Genomic DNA, 27,216 nt, shown 5'->3' with positions numbered 1-27,216 from the left:
TATATTTGGTCTGCTCATACAGTACAAATTGTAGAATATTTTACCTGAAATATACAGCATGAAAATATTCTGAGACAGTTGTTTTCAATAGACATTCGAACAAATGGCACTAAGTTATATATTTCAGCTCTTATAAAGGGAAGCATGGCTGTATAACTTAGTCTTTATGGTCTTTTGATATTCATGTAGTTCTGGAGGTACTGTATAGTTGTGGAGGTGGGCATTTCGTTCTTGGATTGTATGACTCATATACATACATGATACATTTGCATCTGATGACATACTAATAACAAGGGGTAAATACACATCCCAGGTTAATTAAAAATTATTTCAGGCCAATCAATATAACTGATTGAAGCTAAATTCTATAGGAATATTTTCCTTGGCAGATCAAGGTAAAAAAGGCAGTGATACTATGCATCGCTTGGCTTCTCATATACTGTCCACCTGGCTCATACTGTATATTAGGGGTCCCCAACCTTTTTTACCCGTGAGCCACATTCAGTTGTAATTAGAGTTGGGGAGCAGCACAAGCGTGAAAAAGTTCCTGGGGTTACAAAATAAGGGCTGTGATTGGCTATTTTGTAGCCCCTATGTGGACTGGTAGCCTACAGGAGGTACTTTTTGGAAGTATACCTGGTTTTATGCAACCAAAACTTGCCTCTAAGGCAAGAATTCAAAAATATGTAGCAGCTTTGAGGCCACTAGGAATAACAGCCAAGGGGTTGGTGAGCAACATGTTGCTCACGAGCCACTGGTTGGGGATCACTTTTATATATGGTCACCTTTACTTTCTTTACTACATTACTACATACTGCAATCTTTGTGCACATCAGTATTTTCTTTTATGGTAGCGGGTGCCATCTAATCTGACACTACTGTGTAGCATCCAAAAGGAACACACCCAAGATGAGTTTGGGGTTATCTTCATCATTTGCTTCACCAAAGGTGCCCTACATTGGCCTCAAATACGTTACCATAATTAGCATAATAAGTCACACTTTATATTATGCTTAGCAAGTATTGTTTGCTACCCTTTTGTGCAATCCAGTACTCCTTTACTCCAGATTTCCATGTGCTCCGTCCACATTGTTAATAGACTTTTGAGGGCCCATGTACTAACAATGAAATGTAATTGTTTTTCAGGAATCTCTAAAAATTCAAAAAAATTCTGTATTTCTTTAAAACTCGAAAAATTTAAGATTTATTAAGTGTAAAAACCACCAAAAACTCGAAGAGGCTTATTTATTAAAGGTCATAGTTTTGGTGGTTTTAGAGATTTTTGAAACCCACGACTAAACTTACAAACTCTAAAACCACAATGGTCATAGAGTTTATTAAAATATCTGAATACAAAAAAGTAAGAAAAAAGGGTTAAACGATTCGGTAAAAAATACGATTACCTCGATAAGCCTAGCAAAACCTAGCAAAAAAAAAAATCCTTATTGATTTAAAGCATTCCAATCAGATGAGCGCAGCTCCCATTGACTTCTATAGCAACTCAACAACTTTTACTTGGCGAAGTTTGGCATGATAGGTTTTCATGGTTTTTATAGTAAATACCTCTCAATTTTTTTTCTTTTTAGAAATATAGGGCAAACACAAATTTCAGGATTTGTGGGGGAAAGAAATTCAATTGTTAGTAAATGGTCCCCATAGAGTTTAATCATAGTTTTAAAAACCTCTAAAACAGGGGTGTCCAAAGGTTGATCGGGATCTACCAATAGACCTTCAGTAGATCTCAAGCAGATGTCAACATACCGCTTGTCTAAATCACCCTCCTATTTCATGCTTTTCATTCAGATTTTTATTAAGTTAAGGTTAGATAAAAAAATAGTTGTATGATAAATATAGCAATATAAGTTTTCTCATAAATCAATATTTAAGTAATATTTTCCCATGGAACAGAATCCTAACAAAGCTTTTATGGATGTAGATTATAATGGGAAATCTTGACTTAAAATAGATCTCACCTTAGTTAAGTCTGGGCACTACTGCTCTAAAACCACTAAAATGTAACCTCTAATAATCATCATTTTAACATCATAATGATCCTCAGAACCTCCATGGTCATTATAAGCAGTTTATAAGCTAGACTTCTGGTTATGAATATGTGCTGTTCTTCTCTAGGATATTTACATGGACTACTTTGGTATAGTTTACCTCATAGGAAATATTTTTTTTTTTAAAAAAAAATGAATCCACAAGTTTTACCCCCAACCTTGCCAACTGTACTCTTCTGTAGCGATGGGCGAATTTGCGAAACAGTGAAAAATTCGGCCATCACTACTCCACTCCCCAAGGGCTGAAGACAACTACAGTAATCAACCGCAACATAAGTAATACATAAATAAGACAGTATGGGGGCACTCAGAAATCTCTAGGTTTCCTTTACCTGCAAATGAACATGTTTATGGAGCCGTTAATAAACTCACATTAATATCCATAAAGTAATTTCTAATAAAATGTATTCGACATCAATTATACAAGAGCAGGAGCATATTTTAACTGCCAAAACTATCCTCCACCTATTTAAAGTTCATTTCTATAGTAACTACTTTTTTTTTTTTTTTTTAAATGGCAATTACTTAAAATTTTCATTTCCACTTATCATTAATCTGATATATCATGAAGCACCCATTACAACTGTCAGAAATATATACAACTGTGCAGGAACTGGGCACACCATTAATAAGAGTGCCAGACCGGTGAGGATATGCAAATATAGAAATAATGATGGCACGCTATGGGGTTATTAAAAGCAAAAATAGGTGTCCATGGTTTTATAACTCAATGTTTTAGATTCCCCACCGGAACAAAACATTATATCAAAAAAAGCCCCCCTAGTCCTTTAACTGATCTAATTGATCTTATACTTAATTTTTCACTTTGAAATCTGCAAAACCTTTACTCCGATTATCTATTTGTGCTCTGACAAATCCTAGAATGAAAAGCTTAATGTGAATGATTTTACTGAAGTTGGGGTCTTGTATTTATTTTGTTCTTTCAAGGAACGAGTACTTTAAAACTTACAGTGAAGGTGGGGAGGGGCCTTACAACAAGTCCATTGTAGTGTTGGAAGCTTTACAGTATTCTCTTTTTTTTTTTTACTTAACTTGGAGAAGCTCACGGCACTCTCTACACACTTTTTTTTTGCCTTTGGTTACTGCCGTGCACCTACTATCAGGAATTTGAATTCCGACGACACCAAACGAGATTTGAAAAGGGATCTGTTATACAATACCCAAGCAACTCTGAAAAGAATAAGTATTGGCAGTTTCTGCAATTCACTCCTTCTATGAGAGAGAGAGAGGGAGAGAAAAATCATTGTCTTGTTTAACTCTTTCATGGACAGAAAAGCCAGCAACGGGTTCGTTGACTTTTGCATTGTATTTGGCACCGTAGATATTCCAGAAAGGTAACTTGCCATCTGTATTTGGTATACGGCAGCAAAACTAGTGTAGGAAATGCAAGAAAGTGTTAGCAGCCAAGAGGTTAATACTTTGCAAAGTCCAGCAAGATATTTATTTTACTCTTTCTTTTATGTGGGGAGAACTTTCCAAAAATGGATTTTATTAGCCCCCTTTCAATTAGAAAGGGGTTTCTCCGTCTTTCTTTCTATTTTTGTTTTTTTTTTTCTTTCTCTGCACGAATGAATCAGATTTTACTCAGGACAACTCCACATTCCTAGTCGTCATTCTATTAAGCAGCCACGATTCCATCCCCGGCTGATGGGCAGAGAAAGTGGGCAGTTTGCCAGGTAGACGTTTCCATGACTCCCATCCCCCATAGGTGATGCTTTTTTTTTTTTTTTTTCTTTCCCAGCTAATTTAATGAAGAGTGGGCTGAGCGGAGAGTATACAGTAAAGCTAGACAATAGCAGCCTTCGTAATATCAGCCGAATGGTTTATGGGAATGCACTTGGCAGAGGATCATGTGACCTTACGGCTGTGATTTTGTGTTGGTGCCAAGGGGACATGGAAAGCAGCACCCGTGCTGACTTTTTTTTTCTTTCATGGCTCAGAAAATGGCGGATCTTAATACTTGACTTTAACCAGACTCAGCAAGCGATTCAGCTTTGAAGCACAACTTTGCTTTTATTCTGGCTTTTTTGGCAGGTCACCAGGAGGCTGTCCCTTTCACGCCTGATCATTTTTTTGCTGCTTATCTTCATATGGAAAAAAAGGACAATATAAGCAGTATTAGCTACTAATAACCAATTTTTGTGGACGTGCAGTGCATGGCTCATCTCGTTGAATCCTTACATCGTTTTCAGTAACAGAAACTTTTCTTCTAGTCTTGTAAAGAGCCGGCTGATAAAGCGGGCAAAGCATGAGCTCATTTCTCTACAGTGCAGCACGCTGGCACCCTGCCTCTTTGACCCCTTTGCTCCCGCAGATCTGGGATTTCTCTTTTGCTAAAAGTAATTTCTGGATTTTTCCCACCTATGTCGCCGTTCAGGCTCGTGCCGCAAGGATTGGTGCAGATTTTGCGCAGTGCTTTGTGCTTGGAATTCTAAAAAAGAACTGAGTGTGGGAAAAAAATCTTTGTGTGCCATGGTCCTTTTTCTTTTTTTTTTTAGAAAGAGTTTGAAAATGTTACAAAAAAGTAAGGTTTTTATATCAACAGAAGTGTCAAGAGACATTCTTAACCTTCCAACCCCACCACTTTCACTTTTTTTTTTAATGGTGCCTTTGCACCTATGTGACTCTACCATTTGCTATTGGATAAAAGGCAGGTATAATGTTTTATTTACATATTTAATTGAGCTCGGATATTTGTTTGTACATATTCTCTTCACACCTGAGGGTTTTGTAGACCTGCTAAAACTTTATAGTGTTGCCTTATGTACGTTGTAACTTACTGAAAATAATAATATTAGTAATGTCATTTTTTTATACCACTGCTGTTTTACATTTCCGTTTAAGGCTACAAGGCAGTAAGAATGATGTCAATATTTTAAAAAAAAATCATTCTTTTCCTTTTTTTTAATTCAAAAACATTTTTTTTGCAAAGTCACCTAATCAGATCTATTTTATGTTTACGAAAGTCATAAAAATATGGATTATTTGTGGTTTAAATGGAAGACGCAAAACGACGGCATTGCTGTTGTGTCGAGTTTATATCTCACTTTTTTTTTCTCACTTGTCATTTTAGAACAACAAAATAAATGTGTTCTATGAGACAGGAAAAAAAAAAAAACACAGAATAAATAAAGTTCCCGAAAGTGTGCGCAGCTGTGCCTCCAACTTATGAACGCTTTCATAATGTAATAAAATATTTTAATAATGGTTCTTTGTGTTATGTTGTGTGAAACTTTAGCTCATGCAGATTTCCAGCAACAATAATAAAACACCAGGTACACCCAGTATAGGAAGTCACTTTTGTTCTATTTGAATTCTTATTGAACTGATGGCATTGGGTCCTAAGCAACCTAAAATGAATATAATATAATAAAATTAGAAAAATTAAATGTCAGTGGAAACCTAATTCCATAAATTTACGTAGCACCTTCTCATTTGGCAAAGACGTCATTTCCTGCTGTATTTTACACGTTTCTCCCCCTTCATCTCATTTGATTTTGACAAATATTTGTGCAAAATGATCTGTAACAGAGAGTCTTCAGTTATAACATGAAGTTTTCTTTGTATAGTTGTTAAAAAGGTGTGTGTGGGGGGTGGTGGTAGAAGAGTAGCTGTAAATACTACAACATATACATTTCACACAACTGTATGTGCCATAAATATATATTAACTGTGAATGAATAAACCACAGCTGGTCTTCATGTCGTGCCGCTGATCTTTCATTGGTTTATGCAATTTGTGATGTATTTTTACCCTTTTAAAAAAAGCAACAGTTTTATCCAGGAATAAACTCAACGACAAAGTATAAGTTGCCATGAAATATAAACACTGCGAAAACAAAACTCCCCCAAAGCAATGGTTTAGGTTTAGTGTTTTTAATTATTATTATACTGTGGTGTTTATTTCTATAAAACTATTAACAGAAATGTCTCCTGATTTCAGTGCATAAACAAAGAGGCATGAATTTAAGGAAAAGACAGATGCCCTCCATTCTGGACGCAAACCAAGGTAATGAAATAAACATATGTTTATCAATGGGCTAATAGACATATTAAGTAGTTATGTTAAGATGCAAATATTTAAAAATCGCCTTCTGGTTGGTGACAAAATTATTCATCTCCAAAGGTTTTTGCATAAAATCATCAGCGAAGAACTCTTGTGTTGCCAGTATGTTTTGTGATTGTTAAACAGGAATGGGACCTGTTAACCAGAATGTTTGGGACGTGGGGGTTTTCGGATAATGGATATTTCTGTAATTAGGATCTTCATACCTACTAGAAAATCATATAAATATTAAATAAACCCAATGGGTTGATTTTGCTTCCAAGAAGGATTAATTATATCTTAGTTGGGATCAAGTGCAAGCTACTGTTTTATTATTACAGAGAAAAGGGAAATCCTTTTTAAAAATTGGATAAAATGGAGTCTATGGGAGACGGCCTTTTTGTAATTCGGAGCTTTCTGGATAACAGGTTTCCAGATAACGGATCCCATACCTGTACTATATATATATATATATATATATATATATATATATATATATATATATATATATATATATATATATATATATATATATATATATATATATATTTGGATTTTTAAAACTGAAATCAGGAATATGTATCCTGCCAAAACAAAATCTCAGAATAGAATATTTATATTTAATTGAGAGGACAGGATTCCATGAAGTTCAACAAATGATCCAACTCATAATGGATTTGTGTTTTTTTTTTTTTTTTAATTTGCAACTTTTGATGAACTAATATTAGCCTCTTGTTCCTTTGAATAAACATTCACCTTAGTGTTTAATAATTGATCAGTTAATTTAAAGTGTGGGCTTGCATGGGGGTTTCTGCCTAAATGTTGTTACATCTTCTGGAAGATTTATTTGATGTGGTCTGGTTAGTAGAAATTAGAACCAAGGGGAAAAAATAACTTTTTGAAGCTGCAGATCATTATTGAGTTTTCCAAAGTCCCATCATGCCTTGTAGAACATAGCGGGACAAAGGGCGGTGACAACGAGTTCAGTTTTGAGAGAGGTTTTGCATCAGTTGCAGTTTGTCGGTGCTTGCATGGGAGTTCTAAACTGTTTTTGCATTTGTGAAGAAAATTAGGGTTACAGTTTATACAGCCCAGCTGCTCTATTGCTGGACATGTCTAATAACTCCAAATGCACATATTCAGTTTTTCGCAGCAGTACCTTAATATAAAGCACTGTATTTTTCTAAAGACTATCGAAGTGTAAAAGTCGGTGTTTTAGAAAATATTTTTGGAAAGAAAATCTGTATATATTTTAGTGAAAAACAAATTCAAAACCTTTCTACTATTCATTTGTCTCTATTATCCATAATGTTACATTGAACCAAAAATATTTGTAATTATCTTTTTTTCAAACCTCATCCAAATTGTGTGTTTTACATAATAAATGATCGCCTGAACTTTCTACAATAAAATAACTCAACTTTTTTATGCCTCCAGATTTTTTTCCTCGCAAGTCTCTTTTTATAAAAAATATTTTCTTTTCTTGCAGCCCTCCATTCCCTTCGTTTTCACTGTAAAACGCATATGAAATATATAGAGAGTGTCTATTATACTGTTGGATTGATTTTTTTTTTCTTTCCCAAACAAAAGCAGATCAAATCAAAGAAGATAAATGTGCTGTTTTTCTGCAGCAGTTGTGGTTTATAATGTTTACTTTACCTTCTAACATAAACCCGTAGATCCGATCTTGTGGTGAATTCCTTTGCTCAAGCTCGTTTCTATGGGTCTGTGTCATTATGGATCCGGAACTACAATCTGCAATGCGTAAATGTAATCATTGGGTTTGGGGACGGTTGCAAATCGGGAGATGACGTATTAAAACATTTACGGGCAAAAATTATTTTCTTATGTCTGTATATTTTTTATCATATTTCTAAGGGAAAATATATATATATTTTTTTAATTGGTATTATTTATTACTGCTTCATTGTATTTGCCATTTGGTATGTTCGAATTAAAGCACGGTTAAAGGTTTTTTTTATATTTATAACGTGCATAGTAACACGCTTTGAAAAAAACTATATTTTTGTTTGTTTCTTATTTTCAAAGAGAATTTAAATAATTAATGGAATTAAATTTTTGAATTTTTTGGGTTATTGATAAAATGGCAAAAATGTATTAAGCTGCATTATTAAGGGAAAAGAGGCAATACCAGAAATTGTTTGCACCTATTTGTTGCCCATATAATATATTAAAGAAATGTACAAGAAAAATAAAATAGAAAATCAAAACTTTATAGACTTTTTTTTATTTTTTTTTACATTTTTTCTGAGTGTATGGGAAGAAATGAAGACGTGGACTACACTGGAAATGTGTGCATCCAGGTTGAGGTAGTAGGTTGTATGGTTTAGAATGACACCCTGGGAGTTAACTGTACAACCTTCTAGCTTTCCTTGGAGCTCACTTGAACCATCGAAGAATCATCATCTCCTGGGACAAAGATCTGTCCAAACTATACTTTATAGATTTAGGTTTTTGTAAAGCAAAACTGTATTTTTTAACTGTATTTGTTCTGACGTAAACTGCAAATTCAAATACAAAAGAAAAACGACATTGGGTTTTTCGTGGCAAAACATTGTTCCCTAAGAAGCATCTGGTAGCCATTTAAAATGTAGAAATAAGGTGAGGGTGGGGTGTGCAATGGGGCAGTCGTCACATATTACAAAAAAACACCAAATAATTGATCTTCTGCACTCCTCCATAAGTAACGGGCAGAGACACAGATTGTCTTATGATTGTCTTATATATTGGTAGGTGTTTGTAGCTATTGTCATGATGTCACAATGGAGAGGAATGTTCTCCAGAAAAAGGAGAATTTGGAATATGAGGATCAATGGATGCTATATATGGGGACTCATGGTTAGATGACAAAGGATGAAAAATTATCCTTTTAAACGTGGTCAAAACTGTTGTTAGGTACAGGGCTTTTTTACCTTATGCACCAAAGTAGCTGCAGCAAACTGGCACCTAGTACTAGTATAGATATATTCAAGTCTGTGCAAGGCCGTATGCCTTTCGTGCTTTTCACAGGTTTGTTCTTCCTTCTGGCTCCCTTGGTTCTGAGGTCCCAGGGAAAAACCCATCTCTGCTCTAACCTCAGAGTAACAAAAATGTTTTTTTTTTTTATTAATATTATTACCACTGAGTTGAATGTATCTAGTCACTGCTATAGTCTAACTTTTGATTAAAGTAACTGCAAGAGGAGGGAATGTTTGGCTGAATATCCGGTTATGGGTGAGGTTCCTCTCTTCTGCTATGATCTTCACACTGAGGATTCTCTTTGTCCTGCTCCAAGTACCATTAAAGCTCATTTCAGGCTAAAATGACAGATGTTAAGTTGCTGGATATTATGTGCTGCCATACACAATATTTCTTGTTGTGGTGCAATGGTTTATAGGCATAAATGCAAACCTTTTATTAGTTTATACCCATAGATTTTCAATATATCTACTTTTATTACGGTACCTTTCATTTTAAATTAAATTCAGTTGAGCTTTATATTAAACATATTTATGCATTATAAATACATACATATCAGAAGAAGACGAAAAACTTCAGTATCCTCAAGATTCTCGTACAGTATAATATTCTATTATAAATAACATTTTAGAGACATTTGTGTTGTTACTTACATTTTATAACCAAATCCAGCGACTTTTTTAAGGACACCACCCCTATTTAATCCACCCTCTGACCCAACCTTGCCCATTTAGGACAAATCCAACCCCTTCTGCTGCCAACCTATTTTACAAATATTATTCTGTGCAGTATTTCCACTTACCCCTTATTTATTATATTTTAATTTCCATTAGTGTGCATTGTTGGCTAATGTTTATGGACCATTCTAAACAATTCATTTTATTAATTCATTGCAAATTTACCATTGATGCAATTGTCCATGAAATTTTAACAAAAATATAATCTAATTCATAGGCCAAAGATTTTTAGGAATTCATGTGTAACATTTCCTGTTACTTTGGAAGAGTTTTTTTAATTTATAAAAGCATTAACAACCAGTGACAGATTTATGAAAATTCAAACTGGAGAATCCTGATGGAGTCATAGCAGTTTAAATTTCATACCAGTTAGGAAAGTATTCTAACAAACTGGCACATTCATCAAAGCTCAAAGTGTCAGTTTATCAAAATGAATTAAGTCCAATGGGTTTTTTGGGGGAGAGTTAGCCCTTCTGATTTAGTAAATTACTGATAAAAACAACAACATTGAGTTAAATTGAATGCCATGCTTTTCTATTGGTAGGGTAGGTAGGGTGTTTATGCGGAAATTATTTGAAAATTATTTGAAAATCGTCAGTTTTAGTTGTGCTTACACTTGTAGCAAGATCTAATGAATCTGACCCTAAATTTAAGAGCGCTGCGCCAATGAGGTGAGTTGAAAGCTTACCGGGCAGCAAAAAGATATTTTTGGCACCTTTAAATCTGAGATGCCGGATTTTCAGATTACGACTTTTCCATGCTCGGGGTTTAATACATTCCGAAATATTGTGATTTTAAAAAAAAAAAAAACACGACTTTTTCGTGATTTTTGCATTTGGAGTTTAGTAAATAACCCCCCTTTATGTCAGGAAGACAGCTGTGGCAGGCTTTACATACACAACACAGTATTTTTCCTTCATTAGTTCATGTTGGACAAAGACAATAGTCAGAAGACTGGTTTATACCTAAAAGGTTGCATATCCCAAACTGCACAATTTAATATTATGGAAAAGGTGGTAAAATTAAGACTTGTTTGTCCCAACTGAAATACTAAATAGTTATATGCAAAAGAGACCATAATAATTTTAAAAAGTCAAGAGTTCTGGGCATGAAGCAGAAACTACTCTAAATCCATATTTGGATCAGATGCAAGACCCTGCATATTGTGATCACGCATGCATTTGCTCAGCATTCAGAATATCCTCATTGTTTCTTTTATTGATGCCCAGCAGCACAAACGTGGGGGATCGCTTCCCTTTCTTCCCATGAAACTGTAAAGAGAAATATTGGAAGTGGTGACTCCAAATAGCAAACATAGGGAGGCCATTTATCAAAGGTAGAGTTTTAGTGGTTTAAGAGGTTTTTGAAACCATGATTAAACTCATTTTATATAAAACCACACAAATGAAAAAAATACGCTGAGCGGGCGCTTAAAAATTACAAATACCATAAAAACCTGTAAAACTGTGAGTTTTTTTGGACAAATACTAGTGGCCCTACAATTTTGGACAATTACTAGCAGACATATATTCCAGGGGCATTATACATGGAACTTCCACAATATTTATCCTGTCAGGAAATTTAAGTTTTAGTGCAGGAGCTGCTCCTTCACTAATAAAGTGAACCCTCCCGAAAGTGTTTTTTTATGGAATGGCAGTATAATGTTCTTGTCCCCTGCACTGGTAAAACAGGTGTGTTTGCTGCAGAAAGACTACTATAGTTTATATAAACAAGCTGCTGTGTAGCCATGGGGGCAGCCATTCAAGCACAGGATACACAGTAGATAACAGATAAGTACTACTATAGTTTATATAAACAAGCTGCTGTGTAGCCATGGGGGCAGCCATTCAAGCACAGGATACACAGTAGATAACAGATAAGTACTACTATAGTTTATATAGACAAGCTGCTGTGTAGCCATGGGGGCAGCCATTCATGCACAGGATACACAGTAGATAACAGATAAATACTACTATAGTTTATATAAACAAGCTGCTGTGTAGCCATGGGGGCAGCCATTCAAGCACAGGATACACAGTAGATAACAGATAAGTACTACTATAGTTCTGCTATAGTTCCTGAAGCAACACACCAGTTTCACTAGTGCAACCCTACAATACATTATATTTTCATTACTTTAATACATTTATGTTTTTGGTGTTACTGTTCGTAAGGGGGTCCTCGGGATGCAAAATGGTACAACAACAACCCTGGTTAATGTGCAAGGGAATATCAATTCAGGGCAAGCTAAACAGGAAAAATAAAAACATGGCTATACTTCTAAAAAGCCTGAGCATAATTGGCACCACATAGAAAATAAAATACAGCTCAGTCCATGGAAAAATGCACTGCCTCGTTGTTGTCCTTACATAAACCTTCTCATGGTTAACACTGTAACTGATGTCTCTGCTTTGTTATTGTCACAGCCTTAATAATTACCATATCCCCATTATAAAACAAACTGTGTTCAAGAAAAATGTACCATAACTATTTTCTGCATAACGATAATCCAGCTTTATTCTCAAATCAAACCATAATTTAGAGTATTTCTGTAACCGGCAATAGTGTTTCGTACTATTCTAGTTGTATAGGGGTAATAACTGTTTTTCGAATCTTTTCTGGACTAAATATGCCAATAGTGATTTGGGGATTTTATTTTTGTGTGCTATCTGTGGGCTCATTTATAGCCAGTAAAAATTTATGACATTCTACAAAAAACAAAAAAAAAAAAAAACAGCATTCCAAACTGTATACAAAAATATCATTAATTTTACTTACAAGCCTCATATTTACAGACTACATAGATGCTTGCTTATCATCACATGGTTACAGTATAGCAATAATATTTATGTCAAATAGCATACAACTACATGTATATATATTATTGTTAAAAAGTCGTATAAAACGAAATAAAATCTAATCATGGGTGGTCAACAAATCGTCTAGATTGTTTTAACTCATTTACATAACAATGTACAGTACTGATGACTAGAATTGCTAAAGCTGCAACAATGGGTTGCAGTCAATTATATACAATTTGACATCACATAAAAATGGTCAAACAGTAACAAATTACAAAAAGAAACGTAGCCGCATCATCAGTTTACGGGAATAAGAAAACTGGACTTTTGGTTCAAAATCACGTCTGATTATGTTTGTTGAGAACATTCTTGTGGGGCAGATGGATTGACTGACCTGATTACTGCATCTGCAAATTATCTTTTTTATCTTTCTTTTGTATATGTCCAGTATGGTTAGTAAGAGATGAAAGCACCAATGTATCTATCTCCTCCCAAAGCAATGGCAAAACCCTAAACAAAGAAGCATCAGAAACAATATTCTAAATTTGCACAGTGATATACAAATACCATGAAATAGATATCCCCCATTACCAAGCATATTTCATCATCTGCCCCACAGAACTCTGTAACATACAGTAGATCATTGTCAAGACTTGTTTCCATTAATGCTCTTTTTAAGTTTTATAAGTCTAATTTCTTAAAGGTGTAGGGGATCAGACACGCCTTCCCCCTGTTCTGCATGCCTGTTACAGTGTTACAGGCAGGGAAGTGACCGATTGGCTGAAAGCCCCATAGGAAGTCTGGGAATAAGAGAAGGATCCTGGAAGAGCCTGGGTTTGGAACCAAGTGCAAGGGGAGCTTATAAAAGCACCCCTGCTGCAGCATCCAGCCAGAACCAGTGTGTGTGTGTATGTCTGTCCAGGACTTCAGACAGGCTGCTGTTTGATCCTGTGCAATTTTGGAAGTACAGAGAGAGCCCATCCTGTTTCCAGCCAAGTGGATACAGAATCAGGAGGTGAATAGTGCCACTGTTGAGATTGATCCTGCTGCAGAACTTCCTGTAAGCTCCAGTGTGACTAATAATGAGAGCACCCTGGTGAGTGAGCCACCCAAGGGAGGATACTGGCAAGGATACAAGTGTGTGGTCCCTGTGTGAGGACAGGTCTTGTTTGTGTACCTGCCACATGGAAGCACCTGCTAAGTTCCAAAGGGAGAGGTACTTCTGGGAAAGGTAGTGCTACCAAGAGCTCTTGGGAAGTGACACTTCATTTTAACTGAACTCTTAAAACTGAACTCTGATAACTTATAGTGAGTTAAGTAGGTCCCCATCTGTCCCTAGTGCAGGAGTGCATCGTTTATTAGATGCACAATTTCTTTTTCTTCAGTTAAATATAAAGTGTATATCTGTAACCGTGTTTTATTTTCCAAGTAGAAATCCCCTGAGGTGTGCTCCTCAGTGCCCACTAGGTAGAGGCACTGCACTGTAAATCCCAGTTCTCCCAGTATCTTTCATGTGCAAAGAGTATTCAGGGCCCTGGATTGCAAAGGGTTAATCGATATTTAAGAATGTACTAAAACAGGGTTATAAGGGTTTCTGAATCCAGAAATAAAACCTTTTATTAAGCATTTATTATAACATTGTCTTTTCATTTTATTTATCATTTTTGCCCCAAAAAAATATTTGCCCCATGCTTTTACATTATCTATCTGATTCCCCATATTCCTCTATGAGGGGACTGCCATATTTCTGCAGCAGTAGCCTGTTAGCATTAGAAAGTCTAACTGGCAGGCAGAAAAGGGACAGTCAGGTTTAGGAAATTTAAGTAAAAATTACTTACAAAAGCAGCAAAAAAATATTAACATGACCTATAAGTAACTTTAAGGGGCAGATTAATCAAGGGTCGAATTTTGAGTTCATGGGAGTTTGTAAAAATTCCCATAAACTTCCATGAACTTGAAATTCAAAAAAAACAACCAATTCAAATTTTTTTAAAAAATGTAATTTTTTAAATTCGGTATCAACCCGCAAACTTGAATTGAATCAAATTCGAATCGAATTTGATTCGAGTTTTTTCTAGATATTCAGGAAGGCTGCAAACAACTCCAAATTGATCCCAGGACGTCAAAACAGCAATTCAGCAGGTTTAAGGTGTTGCATTCTAATTCTTAAAGGGTCAGTACATGATAAATTTCAAAAATCGATTTAAATTTTTTTAAAATCTCGATTAGAATTTTAACTATTCCCTAGTCGAAAAAAAAACTTTGAGAATTCAAATTTTCACTTCGACCCTTAATAAATCTGCCCCTTAATGTACATTCATTTTATTAAGAATCTTTTTTTTGTGACACGGCCTTATATTTGCAATCTTGATTATGTTTCATTCCAATCCTAAAAATACGCTGTTGTGCCATTTCTCACTTAAAGTGGATCTGTCACCCAGACATAAAAATCTGTATAATAAAAGTCCTTTTCAAATTAAACATGAAATCCAAATTCTTTTTTTATTAATGTATTCATAGCTGTTGTAAAAATCTCAGCTGTCAATCAAATATTGCCTGCCCCTCCTCTATGCCTAGGCATAGAGGCAGTTTATTGAAGTTTGTTTGCATATGGTTATTTCGGAGTGGAAATCTGCAACCAGAATCATAAATGTGATCATATACCTGTAGATCTTCCTGACTGAACGAAATGTTTGACTCTCGACCAAAAATTGGATTATAATGGAGGCCATTGCAGGCCATGGGGAGAGGACCACATCAACTAGCCCATTTGGTTCTCATCCAAGTGGGATTTTATAACCCTGTAGATATCTGGACAATTTGTGTCAGGTATCTTACAGCAAGAAAGTCAGGGAGGGCCCATGCACACGTAGATAAACTACTGACTTAGTCTGCAGTGCCCAAGTTGGGCTCCCCCTGCTGTTCATAAGTATGATTGTTTCCCTGCAGAGCAGTTAGGGACCATCTGACAATTCCTATCCACAGTAGTAAATGAAGGGAGAATTTCACTGCACACAGTCAGGTTTTTTATAAACACGGTACACATTTTTTATTAAAGTATATTCAATACAAATAAATACTATATATGTGTAATTTCTGCATTCAATACAAATAAGTATATGTATACATTGAAATACTCAGAATCTGAGCAGAGGAGAATACCTTCTTTGATTATGTCAAACAATTGTTTATATATAATAGTTAATGGCTTTGGAACTTACTATAATTCTGCTTTAGTGTTTCTCCAACTAGAATATCAGCCTTACGTTTGACAGTCTTTAAGTGACTCAGCTGGACTGTTTGTGCCTCATATATGTGGTCTGCAAACATTAGTTTTCTAATTAGAATGTATGTTGTTTTTTGCAGAGCTAATAGTATAGTATAGAAGTGAGCTGTCTGCTGGTTAAGCGAGGCTTCCCTGTTGTTTAGAAGAAGGGTCAACCTACTGAACATTTCCAATCAAACACACGACTACTTGGATAAATCAAGCAGAATTTCTATCATTAAAACAGTCTTCAGAAATGATTGCTGAATAAATATCAGAGCGGGGAGAGGAGAACTATGTTGATTGTTATACTTGATGTTGGACTGGGTCTTTGTTATTTGAAGTGATTATATGGTATAGAAACTGAAATAACAGAGAGTACTTGTTACTCAAGGTCATACTAACTAATGATGTATGGAAAGGCGCACGTCGACATTAAATTGCCTTTAGACAAGCGCAAATGTAAAGATAACTTTGAATCCAAATAAAAGTTTATGCTTTGAGTAAAATAAAGAATTGTTCAAAAATATTATTTACTTTAAAGGTGCCACTAAACAAATGTCAGCACTGAAATTATATTGGTTGTACAGATAGTATCTCGGGCAATTCAGACTGGAGTCTGACTTCTTTGTGTTCTGCAGAGGGAAGGACAGGAAAAAATCCCATCATTCAGGGAAAAGCACAATTTAAGTGCAGAGACACCCGCTCAGATCCGGGGAGATTTAGTCGTCCGGTGATAAATCGGCTCTTCTTCGGGGCGACTAATCTCCCCGAACTGCCTCCAACTGGCTAGAATGTAAATCACCAGCGGGGTGGCACTCGGATCACTTCATTTTCCGAAGTTGCCCAAAGATTCCTTGTGAGGCAACTTCGGATGACTTCTGAAAATAAAGCGCACCGAAATGCTATCCTGCCGGCGATTTACATTCTAGCTAGTGTGTCTCTGCCCTAAAAGTAATGCAGAAACTGAAGTTCTCTGAAGTCTTCTGGCATTTTGGAAAACACACAGTGGTGAAGGAGACCCTGTGGTTGCAAGGGGTTCAGACTGTGGGGTCTGCTTCCTCTATAGCTAAAAAGAATACCCCTTTCACTTACCTGCGGGTGGGGAAGGGGAGCACAAGCGGCTGGGAGTTAAGAAACTCGCCTTAGGTGGCAGTGCCCTACAAGTTACTATGGGCAGCAAAAAACTAGCTCCTGGTAACTTTAAGGGTAAGGCCAGACGAGGAGATTCGGGGAGGTTTTGTCGGCACGCGACTATCTCCCCGAACTGCCTCAGCGTTTTTTCCCCATAGGCTACAGCGCAAAATTGCCTGCGCTAATGCAGACGCGGCGATGCGTTTTCTATAGTCGCCCGAAGTTGCCTCAGTGAGACAAAACCTTCCCGAATCTCCTTGTCTGGCCTTACCCTTAGAGCTGAATTTCTGGTTACCTGAAATAAGACTTTTTTAGTGCAATTGCAAATGGGGGGAGACAGCACGAAAGCCGCCTCAGGGTGACAAGGGGCTAAGACTCACCCCTGCTTCTGAAGATTGTTTTTGCAGGGGGCCTGGCAGACACTAGTTACGCCACTGAAAACACAGAAAGACTAGCTGCAGGCAGAGGATATGTGAGTAGGGACGGGCAAATTTTCCCATTTGCTTTGCCGAAAAATTTTCGGATTTCCTGCAAAATTCTCGAAACGTGAAAAATTTATGAACCGAATTGAAGTCAATGGGTGTCAAAATTATTTTGTAAATTCGACAATTGTTATACGCGCGCTTGTTTTGGCCAAATGCATTAGTCAATGGGCTTCCTAATAATTTTGACGTGTGTCAATGTTTATACGCAGCTACATTTTTTTGTCGCAACGTATTTTTCAACCTGCGAATTTTCGAGGCAGTTTTCTGAATTTATTCTCCGGTGCCGAAAATTGGAGATTCGCAGGGAATTTGTTCTTGGTGAATTTATTACCACTATGCATGAGCTATTAAAAAAAAGTTGGAATATACTGCAAAGCCTGCTGGTATTACCAGGAATCCAGGGTTTCCTTTGTATTAGAGGTGACAGTAACATTTTAATTTCCAGAAAAATATAGTTCCTTTAAATAATTTACATTTTTCTTCTCCTAGAATGGTAAAACGTACTTTCTAAAAGTACATAAAATTCGAAAAAAACCTGATTCATCTAAATGTATTAAAAAAAAAAAAATATTTTTTATATTTAGGTGAATAGCATTGACCTGCAAACTCGATTTGAGTTTTTCCATCAAATGACTCCAAATTGATTGTAGGAGGTCCCCCATAGGCTAAAACACCAATTGAGCAGGTTTTAGATGGCGAATATTCGAATTTGAATTTTTAAAGGGACAGTACATGATAAATTTAAAAATTCTAATTTTAATTTCTTTTAAAACATCAAATTGAATTTGAATTAGAACTATTCCCTAGTCGAATTACGCTAAAATAAACTCGAAATTCGAATTTAAAAATTCTAATTTTCAATTCGACCCTTGATAAACCTGCCCCTAGTTGTCATTAATCATATGTTTTTTTCCCATGATCGTCCAACGATTCTTCTTTGGGAATGCGCCCTTAGAATTTGGTTAAATCCAAATCCAGAGAAAAAAGGGACTTAGCCAAATTCCTAAACAAATCTTGGATTTTAATACTGAGCAGTCATAATTTGTAAGGTGAGATTGTCTTAAAATGTATATTTAGCATAAAATAACGTCAATCATTCCAAATGAAATTTCTTTTGAATGCAATGTTGTTCTGGTGTCTCTGCCTGGTTAGATAAATTCATTTTCTCTCTCCTTGGAGACCCCTTATTTTAGTATACCAGCCAAAGTGCTCCCCACCCATTTCCAACCCTACAATTAAATGCTTCATATGTTATTGTGAGCCACTATTTGCTCTTGTGCAAAAGATACGACTGACCGAGGATTCAGAAACCACAACCATGCTAACCATGCCCTAATTGTTAGAGAGATCGCTTCCAAGTTTGTAATGACCTCAGCTTGGGTTACAACTTTGCGGCTAACCCAGAGGAAATAAAAATAACACAAAAAAAACCCAATTCAGTCACTTCAGAGACATTTTTACACAATAATAAACAATTCTTTCCTGACCTCAAGAAATGTTTAGATTAAATCATGGTTTCAGCACATAGCAATTACATTTCAGTTCATTTCACGCAAAGTTTCCTTCCTGAGATCATATGTTCATTTGAATTCATTGTTTATCTTGCAAAATGTTTTTCATCTACCACTTTGCCTTAATTTTAACCACCCTAATATATGGCACTCCATTTCTATAAAAAAATACTGTAAGTAAACAGTAAATGAGAATGCTAATTGTTTATATATTAAGGGGCTATTTTTTGTGTACTTCGACTAGGGAATAGTGCAAATTCGATTCGAATTTGAAAAAAATGTGATTATTGAAATTTATCATGTACTGGCTCTTTAAAAATTTGATTCGACTATTCGCCATCTAAAACTGCCGAATTGTTGTTTAAGCCTATGGGGGATCTCCTAGAACCTATTTGGAATCAATTGGTGGATTAAAAATCGAAGGTTTTTTTTGGCAAAAATATCGAATCAAATTCGATCGAATGCGCTATTACTTCGATTCGAACTATTCGAATTCGGCCGAATAAGGACCTGGTCGATCGAAAACTGACCTATTCGACCAAAAAAAACTTTGACTTAATTTCGGTTGGTCTTTTTTGAATTAGAATTTCACCGTTTTTTCAATTTGCAATTCGATAAATATGCCCCTAAAGTGTAGATCACATTGTTTTTTAGACCTGGAATGTTATACGTCTCCTGTCCTAGTAAAATGGCTGAGAATTCTAGGAATTAAAAGCAGGCAATTACTTGTCACACTGATGTTGCAGTCTCGCAAAAAATACCATCTATTAAAGTACAGGAATGGGATCCATTATCCGGAAACCTGTTATCCAGAATTATGTGAAGGCCATATCCTATAGACTCAGGTTTATCCAAACATTGCAAATTTTTAAAGATTATCGCGGTAATAAAACAGTATCTTAACTTGATCCAGACTGAAATATAATTAATCCTTATGGTAGTAAAACAATCTTGTAGGGATTATTTAACATTTTAATGATTTTTTTAGTAGACTTAAGGAGGCAGATTTTAAGGGCAAAGCGACCGTCGAAAGAGAAGATTTGCCAGAAATCCCATCCGCAGGCAGATCGCCATTTACTAACAGGTGTAGAGGACAATTCGCTAGCGAAAGAGAAGATTGCTAGTGAATTTTTCTGCCCTATCACCAGGTGAATTTAAGCTCAGGTGAACAATCTCTAATAAAGATATATATACGAGTATTGATGGGCGAATTTAGTCGCAGGTGTGAATTTCCTGCGAAAATTTGCTGGCGAAAATCCTGCTAAGTCCTTCGTCCTTATGTTCTGCCTACAGAAGCGGAGAAAACCTTGAGCTATGTGGGTATAAATACAAAGGACTAGATGGCAGTTGGCCATACCTGGTCTAATTATTTTCTCCATAGATCGGTGCCCAGGCTTCCTGCATTGCCAGTTCATATTTTTTGGCTGTTTATATGAAATGCCACATATATCCAGCACACACTGGATTTATTCCAGTGGCAGCCCTTACAAAACATCTGGTGACTTTTGTGCTCGAGTGAATGCAATCAGAACATTTTTTAAAATATGCAGCATAAAACACATTTTACCATTTCCCCTAACTTCTACGAAGCCCATATTTTAATAGTGATTTTCATGCCACTCCTGATTGCTTTATACTGTATCTGTGAAGGGCAAATCAAAGGCAAATCTATTACAGAGTGAATTAATGAGGGATCCTGGGAAGCCTGGCATCTAGACACATGGCAGTTAAGTTAATGGCAACTGTAGAAGAAAACAGATTTTTTTTTCGTCATTTGCAAGTCTGAATGCGTGTGCTCTTTCTAATTTCCATACCATCCTAGATTAGGAGATTTACATTGTATTTATTGGACATCATTGAAGTTGCCTGTGTTTTTGTCTGAGTAGCTCTGTCGGCTTTGTGTAGAGCAGTCATCATAGTATGCAAGTATCGCTAGTTATTATAGCCCTTATTTGGTTACTGTCTCTTTAAATAGCAATTAACCTTTTGCAATCCAGGGGCCCTGAGTCCCTTTTGTGTATGAAAAGTACTGGGAACTGGGATTTACAGCACAGTGCCTCCACCTAGGGAACACCGAGGAGCACACCTCAGGGGATTTCCACTAGGAAAAATAAAACACACAGTTTGCAAATGAAATAGATATAAGCTTTATATAAAACAGTAGTGAATCTAATACACAATGCACTCCTGCACTGAGGATACGTGGGACCTTCCTAACTCACTATTAGGTACCTGATGTTTCTCCAACACAGTCCTTTTTATTATTAAAGTCCCAAGGGGTTAATGACCACACAGTTCAGTTCAATTGAATTGTCCCTTCCCCAGAAATCTTATACCCCAGGTAGTGCTACCTTTCCCAAAAGTACCTCTCCCTTTGGAACTTAGCAGCTGCTGCCACTTGGCAGGTAAATGCACAAGACTTGTCCTCAAACTGGAAATTGGAAATTAAGTTTTCTTATTAAATATTGAAATTATAAATCGGAATCAGGTTATATACAGGCATACCTTCCTTTTTTAATGGGACAGCTTTTTCTCAAGGGCCAAAAGTGGCCGAAAGAAAATAGATTTTGGATAGGTAGGTGCCAAGGAGTACAAGATGCAAGGTGTCATTTGTCCCATTTTTGGATATAGGTTCAGGATTGGAAAAGTCACCAAAATTTTTATCTATATGGGTACAACAATTTCCCAAAAAAACTTGCCTTCTGCTTGTATGATTCTGGTTGTTCACTTAGGTTAGCGACTTGGCCATCAGACATTTCCAGATTAATCTCTTGTCTCACTCAACTAAACTTAATACGTTTTTACCAAAGTGGTTGACATCTGTCCATATCTAGGGGTCTGAATTGCATAATAATCAATTTCATTGTGATTTATAGAACTGGGATACCGCAAATTCAGTTTACTGAAACACCATGCAGACTGGAGCTGTGAATCCTTACTTTAGCAGCATCAGTCAAATTTATGTAATTATAATTGGGATGAGTGCTTAGATACCAAAATTTATAGCTGGTCAGTTTTGCTGCCAGTGTATGTTGCCAAAGTGACCAATTATAAAGCTGACTCTGCTGCTAGGCCTGTATGTATACTGCACAAGCTAGGACAAATGATCTAATAACCAAGGTACTGACCATTTCTTTGGGTTTGTCTGCTTATAACAATTGTATTCCCATAATAATGGGTTGAGAAAGGAACTTTCTGATGATTTCATCTGAATGAAAATAAATAAATAACTATATACAGGTATGGGACCTGCTATCCAGAAGGCTTGGGACCTGGGGTTTTCTGGATAATGGATCTTTCCGTAATTTGGATTTTCATACCCAACGTCTACTAGAAAATCATGTAAACGTTAAATAAACCCAAAAGGCCGTCTTCCTAGCGAGTGTGGCTTCTTTTGTTATATTTATATTTTTGATTTGCCAGCACCCAGGCAGTTGAATATGTGTTGTGAGTGCACCAAACAGAACTGTTTGCATATATATATATATATATATATATATATATATATATATATATATATATATATTTCTCTTGATTAGGACAAGCTGTATGGCACCTCCCAAACTCAATACAAGATTAATCAACTTTGTATTAGGTATATTTTTTTTGTTGCTTTAAATGACTTTGCAGATTGTTCCACAATGGTCATCTTTTGCAGTACAGCACAACCTTAGGACCTCTCTAGTATTGGGAATTCCATAAATGATCCAGGTGCACAGGAACATTTGAAGTCCCTCCAAAGCAATTTATATTCATTGAATAAAATAAGTCTCCCTGAAAGTAACATTATAATAAATGCCCGGCACACAACAGCTAAGTCATTGTTAGCCTCCCTAATGTGAGCTTAATTATAATGGAGTGAGTGAACTTCAAAGGAGTATGATAATAAATGATAATAAAGGAAGTTGTAAGGCCCTTGCTCAACATTTCCTACCATTAAATCAGAGGCTTCACTACCAGGGGTGCGGGAGGTGCAATCACACCTGGGTCCGCATCCCCTTGGGGCCTTCGGAGCCTCATTAGCTGGCGGCTGGGCAGAGGGAGATTTTACAGTGCGCAAGCCAGTAGCACTCTGGTATATAGGGTGGCCCAACAGATGGCCAGGGTGCCCATCCTATACTAGGGCCCGCAGGCTAGTATTACGCCACTACATTTAAAGGGTAGTATAGCTATAGCTTTAATTCTCCCATTTGGTGTAGTTTACAGGAATAATAGAATATACAGTATATTTTCATTTTGCTTTATTTCTCCAAAGTTTCCATAAAGCTATTACTAGTATAACCAAAGGAGCCATTGTCTCACTGCAGTCTTGCTGAGAGCTTCTTAGCTCCTCCCACTGTCTTTCTAGGAGGCAAGGGTGTGGTCTAAGGCAAACACATTAGGGTCCATTAATAAAGGACTCCAGGTGTAACAATGTCAGGCTGCAAGGCATTAAAGAAATTGTTCAGTATAAAAATAAAAAATGGGTAAATAGATAGGCTGTGCAAAATAACATAGTAGCCAGAACACTACTTCCTGCTTTTCAGCTCTCTTGGTTTCCACTGATTGGTTACCAGGCAGTAACCAATCAGTGACTTGAGGGGGGGGGCTACATGGGCCATAATTGTTGCTTTTGAATCTGAGCTGAATGCTGAGGATCAATTGCAAACTCACTGAACAGTTATGTCCCATGTGGTCCCCCTTCAAGTCGCTGACTAACTCAGAGTTAGAGAGCTGAAAAGCAGGAAGTAGTGTTCTGGCTATTATGTTACACATCCACTCACTCCAGCCTTTATACATTATATTTTTGGCCAACTAACTATATAAGAACTTTTTTTATTTTGCACAGCCTATTTAGCCAGTTTTTATTTTTACACTGAACTGTTCCTTTAAGTGCATTGTAACATTATAACATTAAAGAGGATTTTGAATTTCTATTTAAAAAGGAAATAGTGGGGAAAAAAACTTCCATCAAACAAATATCAGAGTAAAACATTTCTATGTCAAAGATGACGTTTGATTTATAAGGAAAGCTAAAAAAAACTTTTCTATAATTTCCCAATTTTTTCCATAACCACCATTTAACAAATAAGCCTTCTAGCAATCATTGGGGCATATACCCCGATCCAGGTTTTCTGGATAAGGAATATTTCCATAATTTGGCTCTCTACATCTTAAGTCTGCAAAAAATAATATAAACATTAAGGGGGTTGTTTATCAAAATCTGAAACTCAGTATTTTCTGAAAACTACTCTGGCCAAATCTGCACTTTCCCCCCTATTTATCAATACATTTTTCCTAAAATTTCTTGTGCAGGAAAAAACGTGATAAAATTGTGAAAAAAAAAGAATTGTATGAATTTTTTGGATTTGTATCTGAAAATTGCAATTTTTTGCATTTGATGCCTACGAAATCTTCGGATTATTGAACAAAACCCAGTCCAGATTAGGATTTTAATGGGATATCTGCCATTGACTTCTACATGAACTCGGCAGGTGTGAGTTGGAGTACTTTTTTATTCTGACTTTTAACACCATCGGGATTTAATAAATCTCGAAAAATTCAATTTTTTTTTTATGAAACATCAGATCAGAAAAAAATTGGCCTTAATGTTGGACACCAAATCAAACCTTCTTGCTTGTGTAGCTCTGCAGCAGGTCAGAAGTTTAACCATACATCATTTACACTGCATTGCAAAACTGATTCCACTCCATTGGGCTGCCCTGAATTACTTTATTTTTGTGATTCTGGAACTTAAAGAGACCTATTCTACTTAAAGTTTAATTTTTAAAAGGGTTTGTATATTTCAAATTCGTGATAATGACTAGTGAATAGCTCTCATTAACAACTGCTTGTGCTTTGTAAATAAAAATCAAATCTGCGTTCTCCGCTTTAATGAGCAATAAAACAGGACAAAGTCAGGTTGCACAATTCAGGAGAGTACATGTTCATGATTTTGCAAGTGACATCTACTTGATCTGAAGCCCAGCAAAATTACAAACCTACAAAATAATTCCTTTTACTGTGATTTCTGTGCAAACTAGTCATTGCTTTCAAATGCCTTTACAAATGTAATCTTTAGATATATTCTCCAAATTGGAAAATATGATCATGCTGCAGGCACTTTCTGTTCATGCACAATTAAAGAATACTATAATCTCTTAAATGGAGACAAAAAGGAACACCAAGAGCCCCAATAGTGTAATGTGTTTTTACAGGGAGTAATGGTAGAGTAAACAAGTTAATACTCACAAATCAGGGTTACCGATAGGCAACCACTGTATAGGCAGGTGGGGAGATTATCCTGACCCCACTCAGGAATAAAACGTCGCTCTCTGTAGAAGAAGAAAAAGGGGATGATACCCCTCCACTCGGGGTGGACTCGATATAGTAGTAAGACAAAACAGAGGCGCCAAAAGGATAAAAATAGCTAAAAGCACTTAAAATTACCCAATGGGTAATTCAGAGGAGGTAGTAATGAACTTACCTCCTCCAAGCAGACACCAACAAAAGTGGTAATTTTCAATAATAGTTTATTCACAAAACAGTAATCTCTTAAATAGACTTTATATGTGTATAACATTAGTTCTTGCCAATTGTCTGCTCTTAATGTATCAGTTTTTTTTAATATAATTGCAAATCTTGTAAATTCTGGTGTTTGGTTTATATTCCTTGGCTGCGGTTTCTTATCTTGGTTCAACAATCGCAGGATCTAAAGCCAATGTCACAATTTCTTCACATGGTGTCATAGTTTAGCACAAACCCAGACCTCATCTCACTTAATATCACTAAAAAAAATCACAATTACCAACTGCTAACAGGGCAGGCTATGTGCAAACATTGCAACTTACAGCATCATTATATGTAGGGAAGGCGCTCCACAAAGTTCTGTGCTCTTTTTTAAGTAGTTCCCCCACTCTGTAACATACAAGTGCATTCTACTTTCCCTACAATTGGAGGACATGGTACTAATCCTCCCACAAGATGTTGATCCTTAAGCCCACACTAGCACAATTGTTTAGTCCAGGTACTCCATCTTGGCTTGTGTCTTGGGGTTGCTATGGCCATAGGACAGCAGGTGACAAGCCTGGGCGCAAGCTCTACTCGGGTATATTATGAATCAATATATTAGCTCTACAATTTGTTCACAATGTAATACAAATACATACAGTAACTATTCGGAAATCTCTATATTGATGTCCATATCGGTCAATGTTCATTAAAACTCAGTGTCAAAAAACCAACATGCTATAGAAACAAATAGAGATCATGGTCCCTATTCAATCAACCAAGACTTTTGGGGTATTACCTCAAACTCAACAAAATGTTGACCAAACTTCCAAACCCAAATCCCCTTAATTTACCAATAATTATTCTCAAAAAAAAAAAGTGTGAAAAAAACGCAGCTACAAAATTGTGCGACAATTAGAATTGTGTGACTTTTTTGATTTGATGCTTGAACTGTATGACTTTTTTGAGTTCACACCCAATTGTTTGGATTATCAAACGAAAATCAGTGCAAACAGCCTGAAACTATCGATAATCATGAAGGTTAAAAACATATTCCAGTTGTTAAATGAACCATCTGCCATTGACTTCTACATGATTTCAACAGGTTTTAGCTGAAATATGTTTGGATTCTAATTTTTATCAGCTTCAGAGCATAACAAATCTTGAAAAATTTGAGTTTTATTTTAATTTGTTTTTTTCCCATTTAAAAACTCAACCAGAAATATTTGAGGTTTAATAAATAGGGGCAGCCTATGCAGAAAGACTTATCATTGCAGTAGACTCCTCTGTGGAGTAGTAATACCTGTACTTAGGGCCATATTTACAATATAGCCAATCAAGGGCCTGTGAATAAGGCAGTACCTTTAAGGGGCCTATATAGTAAACAAACTTTTATTTTAAAAAAAAACTCTTTCCCTGCTGCTGGATACTGTTCCACTAAATCCAGCGGCAGAGTTGGGGGTAGTTGGTGTCGCAGTGAGCAGAAGTGACCCCATTAGAAGTACAGAGCCTACATAAGCCCTGGACAAAAATATAACCCTACCTGGACTAAGATAAAGGGTTAGTAGGTTAGTAAGTGTCAGAGAATTAAAGGCACTTAAATCCTCTTTTTTTCCCTGTAATAAAACTAGAAAAAGTAAATAATAAATGTATTCAAGAAAATACTTCAAGGATGTTTCTTTATTGT

At 36.1% G+C, this 27,216-nt stretch overlaps 1 long non-coding RNA gene across 2 annotated transcripts in view; it reads left to right on the top strand.

Annotated features, from left to right (window-relative positions):
• Nucleotides 1-27,216, top strand: part of LOC108709202 — a 211,807-nt gene that overhangs the window by 129,164 nt on the left and 55,427 nt on the right. The window contains exons 1-2 of one of the 2 annotated variants that reach the window (XR_005965712.1): nt 2,894-4,738; nt 6,027-6,092. This is a non-coding gene — a long non-coding RNA (uncharacterized LOC108709202). Of the gene's footprint in view, nt 1-2,893; nt 4,739-6,026; nt 6,093-27,216 lie in introns of those variants that run through there. The other variant, XR_001934589.2, reaches the window with a different exon arrangement.

Source organism: Xenopus laevis, chromosome 2S (assembly GCF_017654675.1).
Source record: "Xenopus laevis strain J_2021 chromosome 2S, Xenopus_laevis_v10.1, whole genome shotgun sequence".
NCBI lineage: Eukaryota > Metazoa > Chordata > Amphibia > Anura > Pipidae > Xenopus > Xenopus laevis.
This window is presented reverse-complemented; position numbering and strand designations above follow the sequence as displayed.